This window comes from Salvelinus alpinus, chromosome 7 (genome assembly GCF_045679555.1).
Source record: "Salvelinus alpinus chromosome 7, SLU_Salpinus.1, whole genome shotgun sequence".
NCBI lineage: Eukaryota > Metazoa > Chordata > Actinopteri > Salmoniformes > Salmonidae > Salvelinus > Salvelinus alpinus.
The window spans coordinates 81,330,263-81,353,206 of NC_092092.1; positions in this window are offsets into that span (position 1 = coordinate 81,330,263).

Consider the following 22,944-nt stretch of genomic DNA (forward strand, 5'->3'; position numbering starts at 1 on the left):
TTAATTTTTCTGCATCATTTTTGGACAGAAAATTTCTGATTTTTGCAATGTTACGTAGATGGAAAAAAGCTGTCCTTGAAACAGTCTTGATGTGTTCGTCAAAAGAGAGATCAGGGTCAAGAGTAACGCCGAGGTCCTTCACAGTTTTATTTGAGACGACTTTACAACCATCAAGATGAATTGTCAGATTTAACAGAAGATCTCTTTGTTTCTTGGGACCTAGAACAAGCATCTCTGTTTTGTCCGAGTTTAAAAGTAGAAAGTTGTCAGCCATCCACTTCCTTATGTCTGAAACACAGGCTTCTAGCGAGGGCAATTTTGGGGCTTCACCATGTTTCATTGAAATGTACAGCTGTGTGTCATCCGCATAGCAGTGAAAGTTAACATTATGTTTTCGAATAACATCCCCAAGAGGTAAAATATATAGTGAAAACAATAGTGGTCCTAAAACGGAACCTTGAGGAACACCGAAAGAGGACAGACCATTCACAGAGACAAACTGATATCTTTCCGACAGGTAAGATCTAAACCAGGCCAGAACTTGTCCGTGTAGACCAATTTGGGTTTCCAGTCTCTCCAAAAGAATATGGTGATCGATGGTGTCAAAGGCAGCACTAAGGTCTAGTAGCACGAGGACAGATGCAGAGCCTCGGTCTGACGCCATTAAAAGGTCATTTACCACCTTCACAAGTGCAGTCTCAGTGCTATGATGGGGTCTAAAACCAGACTGAAGCATTTCGTATACATTGTTTGTCTTCAGAAAGGCAGTAAATTGCTGCGCAACAGCTTTTTCTAAAATTTTTGAGAGGAATGGAAGATTCGATATAGGCCGATAGTTTTTTATATTTTCCGGGTCAAGGTTTGGCTTTTTCAAGAGAGGCTTTATCACTGCCACTTTTAGTGAGTCTGGTACACATCCGGTGGATAGAGAGCTGTTTATTATGTTCAACATAGGAGGGCCAAGCACAGGAAGCAGCTCCTTCAGCAGTTTAGTAGGAATAGGATCCAGTATGCAGCTTGAAGGTTTAGAGGCCATGATTATTTTCATCATTGTGTCAAGAGATATAGTACTAAAACACTTAAGTGTCTCTCCCGATCCCAGGCCCTCGCAGAGCTGTGCGGATCCAGGACAGCTAAGCCCTGGAGGAATACGCAGATTCAAAGAGGAGTCCGTAATTTGCTTTCTAATGGTCATGATCTTTTCCTCAAAGAAGTTCATGAATTTATTACTGCTGAAGTGAAAGCCATCCTCTCTTGGGGAATGCTGCTTTTTAGTTAGTTTCGCAACAGTATCAAAAAGAAATTTTGTTCTGGCAAAAAAAAAAAAAAAACAGTTTTGGTTAATAATCTCAAAGCCTCTCCCTCTCCCGGACGACGCTGGGCCAATTGTGCACCGCCCTAATGGGTCTACTCGGTCGCCTGCGACACAGCCCGGGATCAAACCCGGATCTGTAGTGATGCCTCTAGCACTGACGATGCAGTGCCTTAGACCGTTGCGCCACCTCGGCAGGCACCCATCCATACCTCAAGTTATCAATGCATATTATTACTGTACGTTCAGTGTCCCCTTCCAAATGAACTGCCCCATATAGAACACTAGTATGGTTCACAGCAAAATAAACGCTTCTACCTCACAGAAAACACACACGGTATTAAATCACAGTAGACACGTGAAACAGCACATCTCAATGCTATGCTTTAAATTTCCATAGAAATTAACAGGGAGGGTGAAACAACAGAATGCCCCAGTTAAAACTAGTGTAACAACCCGTAATATCTTTAACTAGACTAAACTAGCTAGCCCACAATCTGTCCTGTAGCCAATAACACCTCGGCTGGTTCAAAATGAACCAATAATAATAATGAATTGTGTGTCTCAAATGGCACCCTATTCCCTATATAGTGCACTACATTTGACCAGGCCCTATAGGGAAGTATTGCACTATATAGGGGAGTAAGGTACCATTTGCGACAAAACATCCCTGTTTATCCCACTGAAAGTGCTGTGAGACTGCAAAACAGGACGGACGTCAAAACACCTGCTGTTGCAGAATGAGCAGCCCTAATGGCGGTTGACCAAAACTCGGAGACACTCTCTGTGGAACCACCAAAGGGAATTCATTAAATTAACTATGAGGCACAGAAGCAAAAACTATCGCCACCACGGCAATACTGCAGTTGGGCTGTTTCATTATACAGTATACTGTGTGTGTGTGTGTGTGTGTGTGTGTGTGTGTGTGTGTGTGTGTGTGTGTGTGTGTGTGTGTGTGTGTGTGTGTGTGTGTGTGTGTGTGTGTGTGTGTGTGTGTGTGTGTGTGTGTGTGTTGCAGTTGGGCTGTTTCATTATACAGTACACAGTGTGTGTGTGTATGTATTGCAGTTGGGCTGGTTCATTATACAGTACAAATGTGCACACACCATGTTGATTTTCTCTACCCAGCCAAGAACTGAGGTGCTAAAACTAGGAACACACATTGCCTCAATCATTCAACCAATCATTGAACTGTCATGACATGGCAGCTTTTAAACAAGCTCAGAATAACCCATTTGCTGCATGTGAGTCAATGAATCAATTTAACCACATGGATCTCTCAACACTGAGACACAACCTCCCAGGGGGAAAGCCCACAAAGAATTCCAAAACAAATCCAATTTTGATAAACTCCCATATCTACTGGGTGAAATTTCCACAGTGTGACATCACAGCAGCAAGATGTGCGACCTGTTGCCACAAGAAAAGAGCAACCAGTGAAGAACAAACACCATTGTAAATACAACCCATATTTATGTTTATTTATTTTTCCTTTTGTACTTTAACACTCCTGTTATGTTTTTCATGTTAATTAATTCTGTGTTCCTGGTCCAAAATGGCCGCCCCATTATAGATGATTATAAATCCATAATAATACATATAATCATCTAATGTTTTGTTAAATCTTTTTATCAACTTAAGTTCTTGTGAACATTACAAGTTTTGAACTTCTATTTGCAATTTATGGCCTGTAGGCCTCATTGACCTGAGCTCATACAACTCGTTTTTAAAAGTAAAAAAAAATCATAATGTATGAATTATTTAGACTATAACAAATACTCAGATGAAACATATTGTGCTTTTTATAACAGACTACTTTGTGTCAAAGTTTAACAAGGACTCTCTCCTCCTCACCAGTGTCATGATAAAAGATATGATCAAGAGCCTCACATACAGGATATCGTTTGGTCATTGTGCTGCCACAGAATGAATTGTGAACAAGGCCACAAAAAAGCTTTATATACCAGAGCTGTGACAAAAGTACTATATATTATTGAAACAATGTTGTGATTGTTTGTGAGAATGCCAGCAGGAGGGGTTCCCGTGGGGGAAATATTCTATTAGGGAAAGGTTCCCGTGGGGGAACGATTCTATAAGGGAAAGGTTCCCGTGGGGGAACGATTCTATAAGGGAAAGGTTCCCGTGGGGGAACGATTCTATAAGGGAAAGGTTCCCGTGGGGGAAAGATTCTATAAGGGAAAGGTTCCCGTGGGGGAACGATTCTATAAGGGAAAGGTTCCCGTGGGGGAACGATTCTATAAGGGAAAGGTTCCCGTGGGGGAACGATTCTATAAGGGAAAGGTTCCCGTGGGGGAACGATTCTATAAGGGAAAGGTTCCCGTGGGGGAAAGATTCTATAAGGGAAAGGTTCCCGTGGGGGAAAGATTCTATAAGGGAAAGGTTCCCGTGGGGGAAAGATTCTATAAGGGAAAGGTTCCCGTGGGGGAAAGATTCAATTGGGGAAAGGTTCCCATGTGGGTTGCCGTGGAAGACAAGAAGGGTCTTAAAGGCCTGAGGGTGAGTGATGAAATGGAGTTGTAATGGCCTGAGAGTGAGTGATGAAATGGAGTCTTAATTGCCTGAGAGTGAGTGATGAAATGGAGTCGTAATGGCCTGAGAGTGAGTGATGAAATGGAGTCTTAATGGCCTGAGAGTGAGTGATATGGAACAAGTAAGTGGTTAGGGGAATTGGAATTGAAAATAATGATTGAACTTTTTAAAACTGCATAACATAATGCCCTCAGAATTCTGCAGCCTGCCTTCAGCTGCCTTCAGCATTCTACCTCCATTATACATAATCTACCATTTTATTAATTGAGAAAATTAGAATGGCAGTAATATTAAAAAGTAGAATAAACTGATTAAATTACTGGCAAAATAAAGACTATGAAAACACATAGAGTACTGTACTGGCTCAGAGAGCCTTCCAGGCAACAGAAAACATAGTGAGATCTGAGCAAATCGAGCTCACATTTAATATAGCACAATATAATTGCTGCTTGAAGGTCTGACGCAATTCAGCCTATTTCGGTTTTCAGATCAAAACAAACACTGTCTGCAAAATCTAGAAATTTGGACCGTGATTGTTTAAAAAAGGGGACACATTGATATCAAAACATGGTAACTGTTTTTTGTCCTCTGTCCTGCTGATATGCTTATTCTATTGCAAGGCTTACACTAGTAACAAATAGCGTCATATTCCCTATAGAGGGCACTAGTTTTGACCATGGTCCAATGAAGAAATGGCACCGTTTGGTACATAGTGTTATACAGACCTGGGTGGAAGTGCCGTGTCACATGAGTGGGAGGGAGAAGTACATGTCTGTAAGATGAGGAAGTAGGTCTTCGGGGAGATCGTTAAAGATGATGGTGTGACTTCATCTGAATAATTTACGTCAAAGTACATCAGCTGCCAACAGAATCTTTAAAAAAAATACTCTGCTGTATTACAGTGGCTGAGGAGAAGATCCAGCTTTTGTCACTACCTACTAGATGTCATAGTCAGAGTAGTGGCTCCTCCTACTAGATGTCATAGTCAGAGTAGTGGCTCCTCCTACTAGATGTCATAGTCAGAGTAGTGGCTCCTCCTACTGGATGTAATAGTCAGAGTAGTGGCTCCTCCTACTGGATGTCATAGTCAGAGTAGTGGCTCCTCCTACTGGATGTCATAGTCAGAGTAGTGGCTCCTCCTACTAGATGTCATAGTCAGAGTAGTGGCTCCTCCTACTAGATGTCAGAGTAGTGGCTCCTCCTACTTGATGTCATAGTCAGAGTAGTGGCTCCTCCTACTGGATGTCATAGTCAGAGTAGTGGCTCCTCCTACTAGATGTCATAGTCAGAGTAGTGGCTCCTCCTACTAGATGTCATAGTCAGAGTAGTGGCTCCTCCTACTAGATGTCATAGTCAGAGTAGTGGCTCCTCCTACTAGATGTCATAGTCAGAGTAGTGGCTCCTCCTACTGGATGTCATAGTCAGAGTAGTGGCTCCTCCTACTAGATGTCATAGTCAGAGTAGTGGCTCCTCCTACTAGATGTCATAGTCAGAGTAGTGGCTCCTCCTACTAGATGTCATAGTCAGAGGAGTGGCTCCTCCTACTTGATGTCATAGTCAGAGTAGTGGCTCCTCCTACTAGATGTCATAGTCAGAGTAGTGGCTCCTCCTACTAGATGTCATAGTCAGAGTAGTGGCTCCTCCTACTAGATGTCATAGTCAGAGTAGTGGCTCCTCCTACTTGATGTCATAGTCAGAGTAGTGGCTCCTCCTACTAGATGTCATAGTCAGAGTAGTGGCTCCTCCTACTAGATGTCATAGTCAGAGTAGTGGCTCCTCCTACTAGATGTCATAGTCAGAGTAGTGGCTCCTCCTACTAGATGTCATAGTCAGAGTAGTGGCTCCTCCTACTAGATGTCAGAGTAGTGGCTCCTCCTACTAGATGTCAGAGTAGTGGCTCCTCCTACTTGATGTCATAGTCAGAGTAGTGGCTCCTCCTACTAGATGTCATAGTCAGAGTAGTGGCTCCTCCTACTAGATGTCATAGTCAGAGTAGTGGCTCCTCCTACTGGATGTCATAGTCAGAGTAGTGGCTCCTCCTACTAGATGTCATAGTCAGAGTAGTGGCTCCTCCTACTAGAAGTCATAGTCAGAGTAGTGGCTCCTCCTACTAGATGTCATAGTCAGAGTAGTGGCTCCTCCTACTAGATGTCATAGTCAGAGTAGATGTCATAGTCAGAGTAGTGGCTCCTCCTACTGGATGTCATAGTCAGAGTAGTGGCTCCTCCTACTAGATGTCATAGTCAGAGTAGTGGCTCCTCCTACTAGATGTCATAGTCAGAGTAGTGGCTCCTCCTACTAGATGTCATAGTCAGAGTAGTGGCTCCTCCTACTAGATGTCATAGTCAGAGTAGTGGCTCCTCCTACTAGATGTCATAGTCAGAGTAGTGGCTCCTCCTACTAGATGTCATAGTCAGAGTAGTGGCTCCTCCTACTGGATGTCATAGTCAGAGTAGTGGCTCCTCCTACTGGATGTCATAGTCAGAGTAGTGGCTCCTCCTACTGGATGTCATAGTCAGAGTAGTGGCTCCTCCTACTAGATGTCATAGTCAGAGTAGTGGCTCCTCCTACTAGATGTCATAGTCAGAGTAGTGGCTCCTCCTACTAGATGTCATAGTCAGAGTAGTGGCTCCTCCTACTAGAAGTCATAGTCAGAGTAGTGGCTCCTCCTACTGGAAGTCATAGTCAGAGTAGTGGCTCCTCCTACTGGATGTCATAGTCAGAGTAGTGGCTCCTCCTACTAGATGTCATAGTCAGAGTAGTGGCTCCTCCTACTAGATGTCATAGTCAGAGTAGTGGCTCCTCCTACTAGATGTCATAGTCAGAGTAGTGGCTCCTCCTACTGGATGTCATAGTCAGAGTAGTGGCTCCTCCTACTAGATGTCATAGTCAGAGTAGTGGCTCCTCCTACTAGATGTCATAGTCAGAGTAGTGGCTCCTCCTACTAGATGTCATAGTCAGAGTAGTGGCTCCTCCTACTAGATGTCATAGTCAGAGTAGTGGCTCCTCCTACTAGATGTCATAGTCAGAGTAGTGGCTCCTCCTACTGGATGTCATAGTCAGAGTAGTGGCTCCTCCTACTGGATGTCATAGTCAGAGTAGTGGCTCCTCCTACTGGATGTCATAGTCAGAGTAGTGGCTCCTCCTACTAGATGTCATAGTCAGAGTAGTGGCTCCTCCTACTGGATGTCATAGTCAGAGTAGTGGCTCCTCCTACTAGATGTCATAGTCAGAGTAGTGGCTCCTCCTACTAGATGTCATAGTCAGAGTAGTGGCTCCTCCTACTAGATGTCATAGTCAGAGTAGTGGCTCCTCCTACTAGATGTCATAGTCAGAGTAGTGGCTCCTCCTACTAGATGTCATAGTCAGAGTAGTGGCTCCTCCTACTAGATGTCATAGTCAGAGTAGTGGCTCCTCCTACTAGATGTCATAGTCAGAGTAGTGGCTCCTCCTACTGGATGTCATAGTCAGAGTAGTGGCTCCTCCTACTAGATGTCATAGTCAGAGTAGTGGCTCCTCCTACTAGATGTCATAGTCAGAGTAGTGGCTCCTCCTACTAGATGTCATAGTCAGAGTAGTGGCTCCTCCTACTGGATGTCATAGTCAGAGTACTGGCTCCTCCTACTGGATGTCAGAGTAGTGGCTCCTCCTACTTGATGTCAGAGTCAGAGTAGTGGCTCCTCCTACTAGATGTCATAGTCAGAGTAGTGGCTCCTCCTACTAGATGTCATAGTCAGAGTAGTGGCTCCTCCTACTAGATGTCATAGTCAGAGTAGTGGCTCCTCCTACTAGATGTCATAGTCAGAGTAGTGGCTCCTCCTACTGGATGTCATAGTCAGAGTAGTGGCTCCTCCTACTAGATGTCAGAGTAGTGGCTCCTCCTACTAGATGTCATAGTCAGAGTAGTGGCTCCTCCTACTAGATGTCAGAGTAGTGGCTCCTCCTACTAGATGTCATAGTCAGAGTAGTGGCTCCTCCTACTAGATGTCATAGTCAGAGTAGTGGCTCCTCCTACTAGATGTCAGAGTAGTGGCTCCTCCTACTAGATGTCATAGTCAGAGTAGTGGCTCCTCCTACTTGATGTCATAGTCAGAGTAGTGGCTCCTCCTACTGGATGTCATAGTAGTGGCTCCTCCTACTTGATGTCATAGTCAGAGTAGTGGCTCCTCCTACTAGATGTCATAGTCAGAGTAGTGGCTCCTCCTACTTGATGTCATAGTCAGAGGAGTGGCTCCTCCTACTTGATGTCATAGTCAGAGTAGTGGCTCCTCCTACTAGATGTCATAGTCAGAGTAGTGGCTCCTCCTACTTGATGTCATAGTCAGAGTAGTGGCTCCTCCTACTAGATGTCATAGTCAGAGTAGTGGCTCCTCCTACTGGATGTCATAGTCAGAGTAGTGGCTCCTCCTACTAGATGTCAGAGTAGTGGCTCCTCCTACTAGATGTCATAGTAGTGGCTCCTCCTACTAGATGTCATAGTCAGAGTAGTGGCTCCTCCTACTAGATGTCATAGTCAGAGTAGTGGCTCCTCCTACTGGATGTCATAGTAGTGGCTCCTCCTACTTGATGTCATAGTCAGAGTAGTGGCTCCTCCTACTAGATGTCATAGTCAGAGTAGTGGCTCCTCCTACTAGATGTCATAGTCAGGGTAGTGGCTCCTCCTACTTGATGTCATAGTCAGAGTAGTGGCTCCTCCTACTAGATGTCATAGTCAGAGTAGTGGCTCCTCCTACTTGATGTCATAGTCAGAGGAGTGGCTCCTCCTACTTGATGTCATAGTCAGAGTAGTGGCTCCTCCTACTAGATGTCATAGTCAGAGTAGTGGCTCCTCCTACTGGATGTAATAGTCAGAGTAGTGGCTCCTCCTACTAGATGTCAGAGTAGTGGCTCCTCCTACTAGATGTCATAGTAGTGGCTCCTCCTACTTGATGTCATAGTCAGAGTAGTGGCTCCTCCTACTAGATGTCATAGTAGTGGCTCCTCCTACTAGATGTCATAGTCAGAGTAGTGGCTCCTCCTACTAGAAGTCATAGTCAGAGTAGTGGCTCCTCCTGACTGGATGTCATAGTCAGAGTAGTGGCTCCTCCTACTCGAGATGTCATAGTCAGAGTAGTGGCTCCTCCTACTAGATGTCATAGTCAGAGTAGTGGCTCCTCCTACTAGATGTCATAGTCAGAGTAGTGGCTCCTCCTACTAGATGTCATAGTCAGAGTAGTGGCTCCTCCTACTAGATGTCATAGTCAGAGTAGTGGCTCCTCCTACTAGATGTCATAGTCAGAGTAGTGGCTCCTCCTACTAGATGTCATAGTCAGAGGAGTGGCTCCTCCTACTTGATGTCATAGTCAGAGTAGTGGCTCCTCCTACTAGATGTCATAGTCAGAGTAGTGGCTCCTCCTACTGGATGTCATAGTCAGAGTAGTGGCTCCTCCTACTAGATGTCAGAGTAGTGGCTCCTCCTACTAGATGTCATAGTAGTGGCTCCTCCTACTTGATGTCATAGTCAGAGTAGTGGCTCCTCCTACTAGATGTCATAGTCAGAGTAGTGGCTCCTCCTACTAGATGTCATAGTCAGAGTAGTGGCTCCTCCTACTAGATGTCATAGTCAGAGTAGTGGCTCCTCCTACTAGATGTCATAGTCAGAGTAGTGGCTCCTCCTACTGGATGTAATAGTCAGAGTAGTGGCTCCTCCTACTGGATGTCATAGTAGTGGCTCCTCCTACTTGATGTCATAGTCAGAGTAGTGGCTCCTCCTACTAGATGTCATAGTCAGAGTAGTGGCTCCTCCTACTAGATGTCATAGTCAGAGTAGTGGCTCCTCCTACTGGATGTCATAGTCAGAGTAGTGGCTCCTCCTACTAGATGTCATAGTCAGAGTAGTGGCTCCTCCTACTAGATGTCAGAGTAGTGGCTCCTCCTACTTGATGTCATAGTCAGAGTAGTGGCTCCTCCTACTGGATGTCATAGTCAGAGTAGTGGCTCCTCCTACTAGATGTCATAGTCAGAGTAGTGGCTCCTCCTACTAGATGTCATAGTCAGAGTAGTGGCTCCTCCTACTAGATGTCATAGTCAGAGTAGTGGCTCCTCCTACTGGATGTCATAGTCAGAGTAGTGGCTCCTCCTACTAGATGTCATAGTCAGAGTAGTGGCTCCTCCTACTAGATGTCATAGTCAGAGTAGTGGCTCCTCCTACTAGATGTCATAGTCAGAGGAGTGGCTCCTCCTACTTGATGTCATAGTCAGAGTAGTGGCTCCTCCTACTAGATGTCATAGTCAGAGTAGTGGCTCCTCCTACTAGATGTCATAGTCAGAGTAGTGGCTCCTCCTACTAGATGTCATAGTCAGAGTAGTGGCTCCTCCTACTTGATGTCATAGTCAGAGTAGTGGCTCCTCCTACTGGATGTAATAGTCAGAGTAGTGGCTCCTACTGGATGTCATAGTCAGAGTAGTGGCTCCTCCTACTGGATGTCATAGTCAGAGTAGTGGCTCCTCCTACTGGATGTCATAGTCAGAGTAGTGGCTCCTCCTACTAGATGTCATAGTCAGAGTAGTGGCTCCTCCTACTAGAAGTCATAGTCAGAGTAGTGGCTCCTCCTACTGGAAGTCATAGTCAGAGTAGTGGCTCCTCCTACTGGATGTCATAGTCAGAGTAGTGGCTCCTCCTACTAGATGTCATAGTCAGAGTAGTGGCTCCTCCTACTAGATGTCATAGTCAGAGTAGTGGCTCCTCCTACTAGATGTCATAGTCAGAGTAGTGGCTCCTCCTACTAGATGTCATAGTCAGAGTAGTGGCTCCTCCTACTGGATGTCATAGTCAGAGTAGTGGCTCCTCCTACTAGATGTCATAGTCAGAGTAGTGGCTCCTCCTACTAGATGTCATAGTCAGAGTAGTGGCTCCTCCTACTAGATGTCATAGTCAGAGTAGTGGCTCCTCCTACTGGATGTCATAGTCAGAGTAGTGGCTCCTCCTACTAGATGTCATAGTCAGAGTAGTGGCTCCTCCTACTGGATGTCATAGTCAGAGTAGTGGCTCCTCCTACTAGATGTCATAGTCAGAGTACTGGCTCCTCCTACTGGATGTCATAGTCAGAGTAGTGGCTCCTCCTACTAGATGTCATAGTCAGAGTAGTGGCTCCTCCTACTAGATGTCATAGTCAGAGTAGTGGCTCCTCCTACTAGATGTCATAGTCAGAGTAGTGGCTCCTCCTACTAGATGTCATAGTCAGAGTAGTGGCTCCTCCTACTAGATGTCATAGTCAGAGTAGTGGCTCCTCCTACTGGATGTCATAGTCAGAGTAGTGGCTCCTCCTACTTGATGTCATAGTCAGAGTAGTGGCTCCTCCTACTAGATGTCATAGTCAGAGTAGTGGCTCCTCCTACTAGATGTCATAGTCAGAGTAGTGGCTCCTCCTACTAGATGTCATAGTCAGAGTAGTGGCTCCTCCTACTAGATGTCATAGTCAGAGTAGTGGCTCCTCCTACTAGATGTCATAGTCAGAGTAGTGGCTCCTCCTACTAGATGTCATAGTCAGAGTAGTGGCTCCTCCTACTAGATGTCATAGTCAGAGTAGTGGCTCCTCCTACTAGATGTCATAGTCAGAGTAGTGGCTCCTCCTACTAGATGTCATAGTCAGAGTAGTGGCTCCTCCTACTGGATGTCATAGTCAGAGTAGTGGCTCCTCCTACTAGATGTCATAGTCAGAGTAGTGGCTCCTCCTACTGGATGTCATAGTCAGAGTAGTGGCTCCTCCTACTAGATGTCATAGTCAGAGTACTGGCTCCTCCTACTGGATGTCATAGTCAGAGTAGTGGCTCCTCCTACTAGATGTCATAGTCAGAGTAGTGGCTCCTCCTACTAGATGTCATAGTCAGAGTAGTGGCTCCTCCTACTAGATGTCATAGTCAGAGTAGTGGCTCCTCCTACTAGATGTCATAGTCAGAGTAGTGGCTCCTCCTACTGGATGTCATAGTCAGAGTAGTGGCTCCTCCTACTTGATGTCATAGTCAGAGTAGTGGCTCCTCCTACTAGATGTCATAGTCAGAGTAGTGGCTCCTCCTACTAGATGTCATAGTCAGAGTAGTGGCTCCTCCTACTAGATGTCATAGTCAGAGTAGTGGCTCCTCCTACTAGATGTCATAGTCAGAGTAGTGGCTCCTCCTACTAGATGTCATAGTCAGAGTAGTGGCTCCTCCTACTAGATGTCATAGTCAGAGTAGTGGCTCCTCCTACTAGATGTCATAGTCAGAGTAGTGGCTCCTCCTACTAGATGTCATAGTCAGAGTAGTGGCTCCTCCTACTTGATGTCATAGTCAGAGTAGTGGCTCCTCCTACTGGATGTCATAGTAGTGGCTCCTCCTACTTGATGTCATAGTCAGAGTAGTGGCTCCTCCTACTAGATGTCATAGTCAGAGTAGTGGCTCCTCCTACTAGATGTCATAGTCAGAGTAGTGGCTCCTCCTACTGGATGTAATAGTCAGAGTAGTGGCTCCTCCTACTGGATGTCATAGTCAGAGTAGTGGCTCCTCCTACTGGATGTCATAGTCAGAGTAGTGGCTCCTCCTACTAGATGTCATAGTCAGAGTAGTGGCTCCTCCTACTAGATGTCAGAGTAGTGGCTCCTCCTACTTGATGTCATAGTCAGAGTAGTGGCTCCTCCTACTGGATGTCATAGTCAGAGTAGTGGCTCCTCCTACTAGATGTCATAGTCAGAGTAGTGGCTCCTCCTACTAGATGTCATAGTCAGAGTAGTGGCTCCTCCTACTAGATGTCATAGTCAGAGTAGTGGCTCCTCCTACTGGATGTCATAGTCAGAGTAGTGGCTCCTCCTACTAGATGTCATAGTCAGAGTAGTGGCTCCTCCTACTAGATGTCATAGTCAGAGGAGTGGCTCCTCCTACTTGATGTCATAGTCAGAGTAGTGGCTCCTCCTACTAGATGTCATAGTCAGAGTAGTGGCTCCTCCTACTAGATGTCATAGTCAGAGTAGTGGCTCCTCCTACTAGATGTCATAGTCAGAGTAGTGGCTCCTCCTACTTGATGTCATAGTCAGAGTAGTGGCTCCTCCTACTGGATGTAATAGTCAGAGTAGTGGCTCCTCCTACTGGATGTCATAGTCAGAGTAGTGGCTCCTCCTACTGGATGTCATAGTCAGAGTAGTGGCTCCTCCTACTGGATGTCATAGTCAGAGTAGTGGCTCCTCCTACTAGATGTCATAGTCAGAGTAGTGGCTCCTCCTACTAGATGTCATAGTCAGAGTAGTGGCTCCTCCTACTAGATGTCATAGTCAGAGTAGTGGCTCCTCCTACTAGATGTCATAGTCAGAGTAGTGGCTCCTCCTACTGGATGTCATAGTCAGAGTAGTGGCTCCTCCTACTTGATGTCATAGTCAGAGTAGTGGCTCCTCCTACTAGATGTCATAGTCAGAGTAGTGGCTCCTCCTACTAGATGTCATAGTCAGAGTAGTGGCTCCTCCTACTAGATGTCATAGTCAGAGTAGTGGCTCCTCCTACTAGATGTCATAGTCAGAGTAGTGGCTCCTCCTACTAGATGTCATAGTCAGAGTAGTGGCTCCTCCTACTAGATGTCATAGTCAGAGTAGTGGCTCCTCCTACTAGATGTCATAGTCAGAGTAGTGGCTCCTCCTACTAGATGTCATAGTCAGAGTAGTGGCTCCTCCTACTAGATGTCATAGTCAGAGTAGTGGCTCCTCCTACTGGATGTCATAGTCAGAGTAGTGGCTCCTCCTACTAGATGTCATAGTCAGAGTAGTGGCTCCTCCTACTGGATGTCATAGTCAGAGTAGTGGCTCCTCCTACTAGATGTCATAGTCAGAGTAGTGGCTCCTCCTACTGGATGTCATAGTCAGAGTAGTGGCTCCTCCTACTAGATGTCATAGTCAGAGTAGTGGCTCCTCCTACTAGATGTCATAGTCAGAGTAGTGGCTCCTCCTACTAGATGTCATAGTCAGAGTAGTGGCTCCTCCTACTAGATGTCATAGTCAGAGTAGTGGCTCCTCCTACTAGATGTCATAGTCAGAGTAGTGGCTCCTCCTACTGGATGTCATAGTCAGAGTAGTGGCTCCTCCTACTTGATGTCATAGTCAGAGTAGTGGCTCCTCCTACTAGATGTCATAGTCAGAGTAGTGGCTCCTCCTACTAGATGTCATAGTCAGAGTAGTGGCTCCTCCTACTAGATGTCATAGTCAGAGTAGTGGCTCCTCCTACTAGATGTCATAGTCAGAGTAGTGGCTCCTCCTACTAGATGTCATAGTCAGAGTAGTGGCTCCTCCTACTAGATGTCATAGTCAGAGTAGTGGCTCCTCCTACTAGATGTCATAGTCAGAGTAGTGGCTCCTCCTACTGGATGTCATAGTCAGAGTAGTGGCTCCTCCTACTAGATGTCATAGTCAGAGTAGTGGCTCCTCCTACTAGATGTCATAGTCAGAGTAGTGGCTCCTCCTACTAGATGTCATAGTCAGAGTAGTGGCTCCTCCTACTTGATGTCATAGTCAGAGTAGTGGCTCCTCCTACTGGATGTCATAGTCAGAGTAGTGGCTCCTCCTACTTGATGTCATAGTCAGAGTAGTGGCTCCTCCTACTAGATGTCATAGTCAGAGTAGTGGCTCCTCCTACTTGATGTCATAGTCAGAGGAGTGGCTCCTCCTACTTGATGTCATAGTCAGAGTAGTGGCTCCTCCTACTTGATGTCATAGTCAGAGTAGTGGCTCCTCCTACTTGATGTCATAGTCAGAGTAGTGGCTCCTCCTACTAGATGTCATAGTCAGAGTAGTGGCTCCTCCTACTGGATGTCATAGTCAGAGTAGTGGCTCCTCCTACTAGATGTCAGAGTAGTGGCTCCTCCTACTAGATGTCAGAGTAGTGGCTCCTCCTACTAGATGTCATAGTCAGAGTAGTGGCTCCTCCTACTTGATGTCATAGTCAGAGTAGTGGCTCCTCCTACTGGATGTCATAGTCAGAGTAGTGGCTCCTCCTACTTGATGTCATAGTCAGAGTAGTGGCTCCTCCTACTAGATGTCATAGTCAGAGTAGTGGCTCCTCCTACTTGATGTCATAGTCAGAGTAGTGGCTCCTCCTACTGGATGTCAGAGTAGTGGCTCCTCCTACTTGATGTCATAGTCAGAGGAGTGGCTCCTCCTACTTGATGTCATAGTCAGAGTAGTGGCTCCTCCTACTTGATGTCATAGTCAGAGTAGTGGCTCCTCCTACTAGATGTCATAGTCAGAGTAGTGGCTCCTCCTACTGGATGTCATAGTCAGAGTAGTGGCTCCTCCTACTAGATGTCAGAGTAGTGGCTCCTCCTACTAGATGTCATAGTAGTGGCTCCTCCTACTAGATGTCATAGTCAGAGTAGTGGCTCCTCCTACTAGATGTCATAGTCAGAGTAGTGGCTCCTCCTACTAGATGTCATAGTCAGAGTAGTGGCTCCTCCTACTAGATGTCATAGTCAGAGTAGTGGCTCCTCCTACTAGATGTCATAGTCAGAGTAGTGGCTCCTCCTACTAGATGTCATAGTCAGAGTAGTGGCTCCTCCTACTAGATGTCATAGTCAGAGTAGTGGCTCCTCCTACTAGATGTCAGAGTAGTGGCTCCTCCTACTTGATGTCAGAGTCAGAGTAGTGGCTCCTCCTACTAGATGTCATAGTCAGAGTAGTGGCTCCTCCTACTAGATGTCATAGTCAGAGTAGTGGCTCCTCCTACTAGATGTCATAGTCAGAGTAGTGGCTCCTCCTACTAGATGTCATAGTCAGAGTAGTGGCTCCTCCTACTAGATGTCATAGTCAGAGTAGTGGCTCCTCCTACTAGATGTCATAGTCAGAGTAGTGGCTCCTCCTACTAGATGTCATAGTCAGAGTAGTGGCTCCTCCTACTAGATGTCATAGTCAGAGTAGTGGCTCCTCCTACTTGATGTCATAGTCAGAGTAGTGGCTCCTCCTACTTGATGTCAGAGTAGGGGAGAGTAGTAGAGTAGATGTCTGTGACAGATAAATCTGTATTCATGCAACTCACGCTTCTTTTATTGGTACACGTTGGTTTTACCAGTACAGGTTGGTTTTACCAGTACAGGTTGGTTTTACCAGTACAGGTTGGTTTTATTGGTACAGGTTGGTTTTACCAGTAGAGATTGGTTTTATTGGTACAGGTTGGTTTTACCAGTACAGGTTGGTTTTATTAGTCCCGGTTGGATTTACCAGTACCGGTTGGTTTTATTGGTACCGGTTGGTTTTACTGGTACAGGTTGGTTTTATTGGTACAGGTTGGTTTTATTGGTATCGGTTGGTTTTATTGGGACAGGTTGGTTTTATTGGGACAGGTTGGTTTTATTGGTACAGGTTGGTTTTATTGGTACAGGTTGGTTTTACCAGTACAGGTTGGTTTTATTGGTACAGGTTGGTTTTATTGGGACAGGTTGGTTTTATTGGGACAGGTTGGTTTTATTGGAACAGGTTGGTTTTATTGGTACAGGTTGGTTTTATTGGTACCGGTTGGTTTTATTGGGACAGGTTGGTTTTATTGGAACAGGTTGGTTTTATTGGTACAGGTTGGTTTTATTGGGACAGGTTGGTTTTATTGGGACAGGTTGATTTAACCAGTACAGGTTGGTTTTACCAGTACCGGTTGGTTTTATTGGTACAGGTTGGTTTTATTGGAACAGGTTGGTTTTATTGGTACAGGTTGGTTTTATTGGTACCGGTTGGTTTTATTGGGACAGGTTGGTTTTATTGGGACAGGTTGGTTTTATTGGGACAGGTTGATTTAACCAGTACAGGTTGGTTTTACCAGTACAGGTTGGTTTTATTGGGACAGGTTGGTTTTATTGGAACAGGTTGATTTAACCAGTACAGGTTGGTTTTACCAGTACAGGTTGGTTTTATTGGGACAGGTTGGTTTAACCAGTACAGGTTGGTTTTACCAGTACAGGTTGGTTTTATTGGGACAGGTTGATTTAACCAGTACAGGTTGGTTTTACCATTACAGGTTGGTTTTATTGGGACAGGTTGGTTTTATTGGGACAGGTTGATTTAACCAGTACAGGTTGGTTTTACCAGTACAGGTTGGTTTTACCGGTACAGGTTGGGTTTTACCAGTACAGGTTGGTTTTACCGGTACAGGTTGGTTTTACCGGTACCGGTTAGTTTTATTGGTACAGGTTGGTTTTACCGGTACAGGTTGGTTTTACCGGTACATGTTGGTTTTACCAGTACCGGTTAGTTTTATTGGTACAGGTTGGTTTTACCAGTACATGTTGGTTTTACCAGTACCGGTTAGTTTTATTGGTACAGATTGGTTTAACCGGTACACGTTGGTTTTACCGGTACACGTTGGTTTTACCGGTACAGGTTGGTTTTACCGGTACAGGTGGGTTTTACCGGTACACGTTGGTTTTACCGGTACAGGTTGGTTTTACCGGTACAGGTGGGTTTTACCGGTACACGTTGGTTTTACCGGTACAGGTTGGTTTTACCAGTACAGGTTGGTTTTATTGCTACAGGTTGGTTTTACCAGTACAGGTTGGTTTTACCAGTACAGGTTGGTTTTACCGGTACAGGTTGGTTTTACCGGTACAGGTTGGTTTTACCGGTACACGTTTGTTTTACCGGTACACGTTGGTTTTACCGGTACAGGTTGGTTTTACCGGTACAGGTTGGTTTTACCAGTACAGGTTGGTTTTACCGGTACAGGTTGGTTTTACCAGTACCGGTTAGTTTTATTGGTACAGGTTGGTTTTACCAGTACATGTTGGTTTTACCAGTACCGGTTAGTTTTATTGGTACAGATTGGTTTAACCGGTACACGTTGGTTTTACCGGTACACGTTGGTTTTACCGGTACAGGTTGGTTTTACCGGTACAGGTGGGTTTTACCGGTACACGTTGGTTTTACCGGTACAGGTTGGTTTTACCGGTACAGGTGGGTTTTACCGGTACACGTTGGTTTTACCGGTACAGGTTGGTTTTACCAGTACAGGTTGGTTTTATTGCTACAGGTTGGTTTTACCAGTACAGGTTGGTTTTACCAGTACAGGTTGGTTTTACCGGTACAGGTTGGTTTTACCGGTACACGTTGGTTTTACCGGTACACGTTGGTTTTACCGGTACAGGTTGGTTTTACCGGTACAGGTTGGTTTTACCGGTACAGGTTGGTTTTACCGGTACAGGTTGGTTTTACCGGTACAGGTTGGTTTTACCGGTACAGGTTGGTTTTACCGGTACATGTTGGTTTTACCGGTACAGGTTGGTTTTACCGGTACAGGTGGGTTTTACCGGTACAGGTGGGTTTTACCAGTACAGGTTGGTTTTACCGGTACAGGTTGGTTTTACCGGTACAGGTTGGTTTTACCGGTACAGGTTGGTTTTACCGGTACAGGTTGGTTTTACCGGTACAGGTTGGTTTTACCGGTACAGGTTGGTTTTACCGGTACAGGTTGGTTTTACCGGTACAGGTTGGTTTTACCGGTACACGTTGGTTTTACCGGTACACGTTGGTTTTACCGGTACACGTTGGTTTTACCGGTACAGGTTGGTTTTACCGGTACAGGTTGGTTTTACCGGTACAGGTTGGTTTTACCGGTACAGGTTGGTTTTACCGGTACATGTTGGTTTTACCGGTACATGTTGGTTTTACAGGTACAGGTTGGTTTTACCGGTACATGTTGGTTTTACCGTTACAGGTTGGTTTTACCGGTACATGTTGGTTTTACCGGTACAGGTTGGTTTTACCGGTACATGTTGGTTTTACCGGTACAGGTGGGTTTTACCGGTACAGGTTGGTTTTACCAGTACAGGTTGGTTTTACCGGTACAGGTTGGTTTTACCGGTACAGGTGGGTTTTACCGGTACATGTTGGTTTTACCGGTACAGGTTGGTTTTACCGGTACAGGTTGGTTTTACCGGTACATGTTGGTTTTACCGGTACATGTTGGTTTTACCGGTACAGGTTGGTTTTACCGGTACATGTTGGTTTTACCGGTACATGTTGGTTTTACCGGTACAGGTTGGTTTTACCGGTACATGTTGGTTTTACAGGTACAGGTTGGTTTTACCGGTACATGTTGGTTTTACCGGTACATGTTGGTTTTACCGGTACATGTTGGTTTTACCGGTATAGGTTGGTTTTACCGGTACATGTTGGTTTTACCGGTACAGGTTGGTTTTACCGGTACATGTTGGTTTTACCGGTACATGTTGGTTTTACCGGTACATGTTGGTTTTACCGGTACAGGTTGGTTTTACCGGTACAGGTTGGTTTTACCGGTACATGTTGGTTTTACCGGTACATGTTGGTTTTACCGGTACAGGTTGGTTTTACCGGTACAGGTTGGTTTTACCGGTACAGGTGGGTTTTACCGGTACAGGTTTGTTTTACCGGTACAGGTGGGTTTTACCAGTACAGGTTGGTTTTACCGGTACAGGTTGGGTTTTACCAGTACAGGTTGGTTTTACCGGTACAGGTTGGTTTTACCGGTACCGGTTAGTTTTATTGGTACAGGTTGGTTTTACCGGTACAGGTTGGTTTTACCGGTACATGTTGGTTTTACCAGTACCGGTTAGTTTTATTGGTACAGGTTGGTTTTACCAGTACATGTTGGTTTTACCAGTACCGGTTAGTTTTATTGGTACAGATTGGTTTAACCGGTACACGTTGGTTTTACCGGTACACGTTGGTTTTACCGGTACAGGTTGGTTTTACCGGTACAGGTGGGTTTTACCGGTACACGTTGGTTTTACCGGTACAGGTTGGTTTTACCGGTACAGGTGGGTTTTACCGGTACACGTTGGTTTTACCGGTACAGGTTGGTTTTACCAGTACAGGTTGGTTTTATTGCTACAGGTTGGTTTTACCAGTACAGGTTGGTTTTACCAGTACAGGTTGGTTTTACCGGTACAGGTTGGTTTTACCGGTACAGGTTGGTTTTACCGGTACACGTTTGTTTTACCGGTACACGTTGGTTTTACCGGTACAGGTTGGTTTTACCGGTACAGGTTGGTTTTACCAGTACAGGTTGGTTTTACCGGTACAGGTTGGTTTTACCAGTACCGGTTAGTTTTATTGGTACAGGTTGGTTTTACCAGTACATGTTGGTTTTACCAGTACCGGTTAGTTTTATTGGTACAGATTGGTTTAACCGGTACACGTTGGTTTTACCGGTACACGTTGGTTTTACCGGTACAGGTTGGTTTTACCGGTACAGGTGGGTTTTACCGGTACACGTTGGTTTTACCGGTACAGGTTGGTTTTACCGGTACAGGTGGGTTTTACCGGTACAGGTGGGTTTTACCAGTACAGGTTGGTTTTACCAGTACAGGTTGGTTTTATTGGGACAGGTTGGTTTAACCAGTACAGGTTGGTTTTACCAGTACAGGTTGGTTTTATTGGGACAGGTTGATTTAACCAGTACAGGTTGGTTTTACCATTACAGGTTGGTTTTATTGGGACAGGTTGGTTTTATTGGGACAGGTTGATTTAACCAGTACAGGTTGGTTTTACCAGTACAGGTTGGTTTTACCGGTACAGGTTGGGTTTTACCAGTACAGGTTGGTTTTACCGGTACAGGTTGGTTTTACCGGTACCGGTTAGTTTTATTGGTACAGGTTGGTTTTACCGGTACAGGTTGGTTTTACCGGTACATGTTGGTTTTACCAGTACCGGTTAGTTTTATTGGTACAGGTTGGTTTTACCAGTACATGTTGGTTTTACCAGTACCGGTTAGTTTTATTGGTACAGATTGGTTTAACCGGTACACGTTGGTTTTACCGGTACACGTTGGTTTTACCGGTACAGGTTGGTTTTACCGGTACAGGTGGGTTTTACCGGTACACGTTGGTTTTACCGGTACAGGTTGGTTTTACCGGTACAGGTGGGTTTTACCGGTACACGTTGGTTTTACCGGTACAGGTTGGTTTTACCAGTACAGGTTGGTTTTATTGCTACAGGTTGGTTTTACCAGTACAGGTTGGTTTTACCAGTACAGGTTGGTTTTACCGGTACAGGTTGGTTTTACCGGTACAGGTTGGTTTTACCGGTACACGTTTGTTTTACCGGTACACGTTGGTTTTACCGGTACAGGTTGGTTTTACCGGTACAGGTTGGTTTTACCAGTACAGGTTGGTTTTACCGGTACAGGTTGGTTTTACCAGTACCGGTTAGTTTTATTGGTACAGGTTGGTTTTACCAGTACATGTTGGTTTTACCAGTACCGGTTAGTTTTATTGGTACAGATTGGTTTAACCGGTACACGTTGGTTTTACCGGTACACGTTGGTTTTACCGGTACAGGTTGGTTTTACCGGTACAGGTGGGTTTTACCGGTACACGTTGGTTTTACCGGTACAGGTTGGTTTTACCGGTACAGGTGGGTTTTACCGGTACACGTTGGTTTTACCGGTACAGGTTGGTTTTACCAGTACAGGTTGGTTTTATTGCTACAGGTTGGTTTTACCAGTACAGGTTGGTTTTACCAGTACAGGTTGGTTTTACCGGTACAGGTTGGTTTTACCGGTACACGTTGGTTTTACCGGTACACGTTGGTTTTACCGGTACAGGTTGGTTTTACCGGTACAGGTTGGTTTTACCGGTACAGGTTGGTTTTACCGGTACAGGTTGGTTTTACCGGTACAGGTTGGTTTTACCGGTACAGGTTGGTTTTACCGGTACATGTTGGTTTTACCGGTACAGGTGGGTTTTACCGGTACAGGTGGGTTTACCGGTACAGGTGGGTTTTACCAGTACAGGTTGGTTTTACCGGTACAGGTTGGTTTTACCGGTACAGGTTGGTTTTACCAGTACAGGTTGGTTTTACCGGTACAGGTTGGTTTTACCGGTACAGGTTGGTTTTACCGGTACAGGTTGGTTTTACCGGTACAGGTTGGTTTTACCGGTACAGGTTGGTTTTACCGGTACAGGTTGGTTTTACCGGTACAGGTTGGTTTTACCGGTACACGTTGGTTTTACCGGTACACGTTGGTTTTACCGGTACACGTTGGTTTTACCGGTACAGGTTGGTTTTACCGGTACAGGTTGGTTTTACCGGTACAGGTTGGTTTTACCGGTACAGGTTGGTTTTACCGGTACATGTTGGTTTTACCGGTACATGTTGGTTTTACAGGTACAGGTTGGTTTTACCGGTACATGTTGGTTTTACCGTTACAGGTTGGTTTTACCGGTACATGTTGGTTTTACCGGTACAGGTTGGTTTTACCGGTACATGTTGGTTTTACCGGTACAGGTGGGTTTTACCGGTACAGGTTGGTTTTACCAGTACAGGTTGGTTTTACCGGTACAGGTTGGTTTTACCGGTACAGGTGGGTTTTACCGGTACATGTTGGTTTTACCGGTACAGGTTGGTTTTACCGGTACAGGTTGGTTTTACCGGTACATGTTGGTTTTACCGGTACATGTTGGTTTTACCGGTACAGGTTGGTTTTACCGGTACATGTTGGTTTTACCGGTACATGTTGGTTTTACCGGTACAGGTTGGTTTTACCGGTACATGTTGGTTTTACAGGTACAGGTTGGTTTTACCGGTACATGTTGGTTTTACCGGTACATGTTGGTTTTACCGGTACATGTTGGTTTTACCGGTATAGGTTGGTTTTACCGGTACATGTTGGTTTTACCGGTACAGGTTGGTTTTACCGGTACATGTTGGTTTTACCGGTACATGTTGGTTTTACCGGTACATGTTGGTTTTACCGGTACAGGTTGGTTTTACCGGTACAGGTTGGTTTTACCGGTACATGTTGGTTTTACCGGTACATGTTGGTTTTACCGGTACAGGTTGGTTTTACCGGTACAGGTTGGTTTTACCGGTACAGGTGGGTTTTACCGGTACAGGTTTGTTTTACCGGTACAGGTGGGTTTTACCGGTACAGGTTGGTTTTACCAGTACAGGTTGGTTTTACCGGTACAGGTTGGTTTTACCGGTACAGGTTGGTTTTACCGGTATAGGTGGGTTTTACCGGTACATGTTGGTTTTACCGGTACAGGTTGGTTTTACCGGTACAGGTTGGTTTTACCGGTACATGTTGGTTTTACCGGTACATGTTGGTTTTACCGGTACAGGTTGGTT